The following is a 5,000-nucleotide window of genomic DNA, read 5'->3' as shown; positions in this document are numbered from 1 at the left end:
TATTATTACTATTATTACTATTATTACTACTAGTAGTAGTTGTTGTAGTTGTAGTATTATTAGAGAAGACGTTGTTTATTTTACCTATTGATGGGAACTTTTTTACCGAGGGGAAAAAATTGCTTGATCTTTTCCTTTTTTTACCAGGGAAGTATTTTGTAACCAAAGAAGAAAAACTTTATTACCAAGAAAAATATAGTTTTTTAATCCAGGAAAAGGTACTTTTTATCTGGTAAAGGAAACGTTTTTTTTTTGTTTTTTTTTTAATTATAATTTTTTTTTTAGGGAAGGAAACGTTTGCTTTTGCCTCCGAACCGGGGACGTTAAGTACGGCCAATTTCTCTCTGTTCGGATAATGGCTGCCATTCTTAAAAGCTCCCTTTGCGCGTCTAGTGTTCGGTAATGACCGCTATAAATGCGGGATGTATTGAGGAAGTATTTATCCATTGTTGTTATTTAAGTTATATGCTTAAAATATGCGCGTTTACAAAATAAAAAAGGATACACCATCTGTCTCTTAATAAGTAGCATTCTTTGGATAACAGAGCTGGACGGGACAAGCAGTCGTAACTGATTATGACATTTGTGATCATTTGATGCATGTTAATGAGATGATTGAGGAAGTTCTTGGTGTATTCTCTAGTGCATCTACGCCGAAAATGAGATGCATTGTATAAGTTTATGCGTAATTGCTTGTTAATTATGAACATCGATGTGATGTGCGTGCTGGGTTTGCCCTTCCTCATTTGTTTATTGTTTTTCGTGTCTTTTTTTTTCTTGGATTAAGTTTCCCTCTCTCGGACATCTCTCTGCAGTGTTTTCTTACCCATTGCGTCATTCTCTGTGTGTCTCTCTTCCTTCTTGTTTCTCTCTCCACAAGTACGTTGCCGCGAGATCTCACTCCTCGCCCTGATCCCACCACCTGTCGACCTTACGCCCCCACTCCCCGACCCCCCGAACCCCCACCTACTCCTACTCCCCTCTCCCTCCGCCTCATCATCCCCATCTCCTCCGACCCCATTTTCCTCTCCTTCGTCTTACCTCTTTGCCTTACTATTCCCCTCCCCTTCCCCACCGTTCTCCCCCCCCCCTTTACCATCCTCTCCACCTGCCCTTTCCCCTTCCGAACCACCCACCCTTTCTCCACCTGCCCATTCCTCCCCACCATCCTCTCCCCCCTATCCACTATCCTCTCCCCCCTATCCACCGTCCTCTCCCCCACCTTCCCCTACCCAGCAGCCCCCTCCCTTTCCCCGCTGCTTCCGTGCACTCTTGTACTCTGTGGGAGAAAAACAATAGCGGATGGGGGGCGCGGGTGGAAGGGGCGGGGCGCTCCATTCATCACGGGCCATCACGGCTTTTAAAAACCGAAATCAAGCGCCCCAATTATTTCGTGATTGGCGCACCTCTTCGGTGGTACTCGGAGGGGGAGGGGAGGAGGGGGAGCGGGAGGGGGATGATTGCAGAGTCGCTGAGTGAGCGATGATGAGGCTCGTAAGTTGATTGTTATTGCACCGTTATTATGTATCTTTGTTAAAGCTTTCATGTTCCCGCGGCCGCCGCCACGACGATTATGTTGTACACCTTGTCAGCGGCGCTCGGGAGTCCTTCCGGCTCGCGACGCGACGCCCGGGAGCCCGTCGCCCGACATCGCCCGCCGACGCTTGCCTGCCTGCTTGTGCCGTCGCTGCCGCCCCTCCTCTCTCTCTCTCTCTCTCTCTCTCTCTCTCTCTCTCTCTCTCTCTCTCTCTCTCTCTCTCTCTCTCTCTCTCTCTCTCTCTCTCTCTCTCTCTCTCCCTCTCCCTCTCCCTATCTCTCCCTCTCTCTCCCTCCCCCTCCCTCTCTCTCTCTCTCTCTCTCTCTCTCTCTCTCTCTCTCTCTCTCTCTCTCTCTCTCTCTCTCTCTCTCTCTCTCTCTCTCTCTTCCTCCCTCTCCCTCTCTCCCGTCCTCCCTCTCCCTCTCTCCTTCCCCCCCTCTCTCCTCTTTCTCCCCCCTTTCCTTCCCTCTCTCCTTCTCCCCTTACCTACCTCCCTATCTATCTCCCTCTCTCTCTCTCCCTCTCCCTCTCCCTCTCCCTCTCCCTCTCCCTCCCCTCCCTCTCCCTCCTCCCTCCCTCCCTCCCTCCCTCTCTCTCTCTCTCTCTCTCTCTCTCTCTCTCTCTCTCTCTCTCTCTCTCTCTCTCTCTCTCCCTTCCTCCCTCTCCCTCTCTCCCGTCCTCCCCCTCCCTCTCTCCTTCCCCCCCTCTCAACTCTTTCTCCCCCCTTTCCTTCCCTCCCTCCTTCTCCCCTTACCTACCTCCCTCTCTCTCCCTCTCTCTCTCTCTCTCTCTCTCTCTCTCTCTCTCTCTCTCTCTCTCTCTCTCTCTCTCTCTCTCTCTCTCTCTCTCTCTCTCTCTCTCTCTTTCTCCCTCTCTCCCTCCCTCCCTCTCTCCTCTCTCTCTCTCTCTCTCTCTCTCTCTCTCTCTCTCTCTCTCTCTCTCTCTCTCTCTCTCTCTCTCTCTCTCTCTCTCTCTCCCCCTCTCCCTCCCCCCTTCTATCTCCCTCCCTCCATATCTCCCTTTTTTGTCCTCTGCTCTTTCCTACGCCAGCTAGTTAGGAAATGTTTCTACCGTCCGCTCGTTGCACGCGCATTATTATTGCTTCCAACGGCATTTCTCCTTCATCATCCATTTATTTATTTACTATCCCGCGCACCAGCATTACTTCCATCGGGATTTTCCTCACTTTTTTTTTTTTCTTATCATTCGCTCATTAACTTATCATCCCACACAACAGCCTGGCCTCCAATCGGTATTTCCCCCCTCATTATCTGTCATTTATTTATTTACTTATCGTCTCACCCTCCCCCGTGCGTGGAAGTCAGTCTCTCATGCACACCGTATGCCTCGCCTGTCAGGAGTCCGCGCGACTTGATTTACGGGCGATTTTGGCGGCGTTTAGCTCGACGTGGTAGCTTGCTCGGGGCTTGGTCTGGCTTGCGGGAAACGCTCCTGAGCCTTCCCTTCCTTCCGTCCTTTCCCTCGCAGGGCGTCGACGGGGAGGTCCGCGCGGATCGCCTTGACATGATCGCGCATTATGTGTTCCTTGACTTTGCTCGCGTCAGTCGGAGCGTTGGGGTGTGTTTGTTTTCTGTTTGTTTATTTATTTAGTATATTTAGTATTTTGTTATTGTTTTTAGAAGTGGATGTGATTGTGATAGGAGGGTGGTTAGGATATGGAGGGAGAGGAGTGGACGGAGGGGGGCGGGGAGAGACATGGAGGGAGGGAGGGAGGGAAGGAAAGAGAGTGAGAAAGAAGGGGAAAAAAAAAGGGGAAATGGAGGGCGGCATTTGGAAAGAGCGAGAGACAATGAAGGAGAAGAGAAAAGGGGATGGGGAGATGAGTGAGGGGAGTGAGAAGAAAAAGAAGAGAGAGAGAGACAGAGTAAGTGACAGTGACAAGCAGAGGCAGAGAAAGAAAGAAAGACAGGGACAAAAAAAGAAATAAAAACATACACAAAGTACGCATCGGTAGCAGTAGTAACCCTGAATATCCATTCCCCACCTAAACGCCTCGGATACGAACCGGAAAAATCTGCCTGACCTTGCCACGAACTCTTGATTGCGTCACCTGCCCTCAAATCATGCCCGAAGACGAGCTCATGACAGCCAGGGTGACGTCGAGGGTCATACTTAAAGCATACGTGTTTGTGCGAAGATAATGCCGGGGGCGTACCACATCCACACTGTTCATTTTTGCTTTGATTTATGGCAGTAAGAAAACTTCGTTATCCACACACACGCGGAAGGGAAGGAGTCGTCACTGCGCGTTATGAGGGAAGAGGTCTTACGAGACTTTTATTTCTGTTGGAAGGCGTGTGTGTGTGTGTGTGTGTGTGTGTGTGTGTGTGTGTGTGTGTGTGTGTGTGTGTGTGTGTGTGCGTGTATGCTTATGTTTTTTACGTGTGTGTATCTGCATAGGTTATGTATGTCTATATGTATGTGCATATATGCACCTCGCACGCATCGTAGATCTTGAGTTAAGAGAGGAGAGGAGGGGAGAAAAAGGATAGAGAAGGGAAGGAAGGGGAGGGGAGGAGAGGGGAGGGGAGGGGAGGGGAGGGGAGGGGAGGAGAGGAGAGGGGAGGAGAAGGGGGGTAAGGGTGTACGTTGATTAATTAAATTTCAGCCACATAGTGACTTAGCTCTTTTGATGCGACAGTCATTTGTAGTGTAAGGAAATGGTGCAAGATACTTTGAGGACAAACATTTTCTCACGCGCAGGGCCATCAATATAACTACCTGCATCGGAGGCGGAAAAAAATATTGTTTACAGCTCTCCTACCTGTGTCATACTTGCGAAATCCGGTTTAAACAGGTAAATACAATTTTGTTTTCTTTTTTGATCGTAGATGCTTTTGATAAAAATAATGTACAAAGGATATCAGTCTCAAAAGTCCTAAAAGATATATGAGTGATTTTAAGCCCCGTTTGGTTGGCGAATTCAGTTCCCCCAAATTAAGTGGTGGGGCCATGATGATTCCCCCCCCCACCCCCATCCCCAACCTCATCCCCAACCCCCACCTTCCCGTCATCACAACTTGAAGTCACTGAGAGTAATGGTTTTCCAACGACGATTAAGGAATTAAACTAAGTCGATTGTAAAGTGCGTGTCCGATGAGTGATGTCAACGCACCCGGTATGGCGAGACGGCAAATAACGAAAGAAATAACGGGAGAAGTAACGAAAGAAGGAAAGCAAGAGAGAAAGAAGGAGTGAAAAAATATAAAATTAAAAGAAGATAGCAAGAAATAAACGAAAGAAAAAGAGAGAGGTAGAACTTCTTTTTTTTTAAACTAAGAAAAAAGTCCGAATCCCTCTTTTTTAGCGCGATCATTTCCACTAATGAGAACGTCATCGTAATTTAAAAACCCAAAAACACAAAAAGCCTTGCGAACGTCATGGTTGCCAGCAGCAGATCGCGCGGTGAGACATGGCCGTCGGTCACACTTCGAACTCGAGG

Source organism: Penaeus chinensis, chromosome 18 (assembly GCF_019202785.1).
Source record: "Penaeus chinensis breed Huanghai No. 1 chromosome 18, ASM1920278v2, whole genome shotgun sequence".
In the NCBI taxonomy this organism is placed as follows: Eukaryota; Metazoa; Arthropoda; class Malacostraca; order Decapoda; family Penaeidae; genus Penaeus; species Penaeus chinensis.
The sequence above is the reverse complement of the archived record's forward strand: the minus strand, read 5'-3'. Positions refer to the sequence as shown.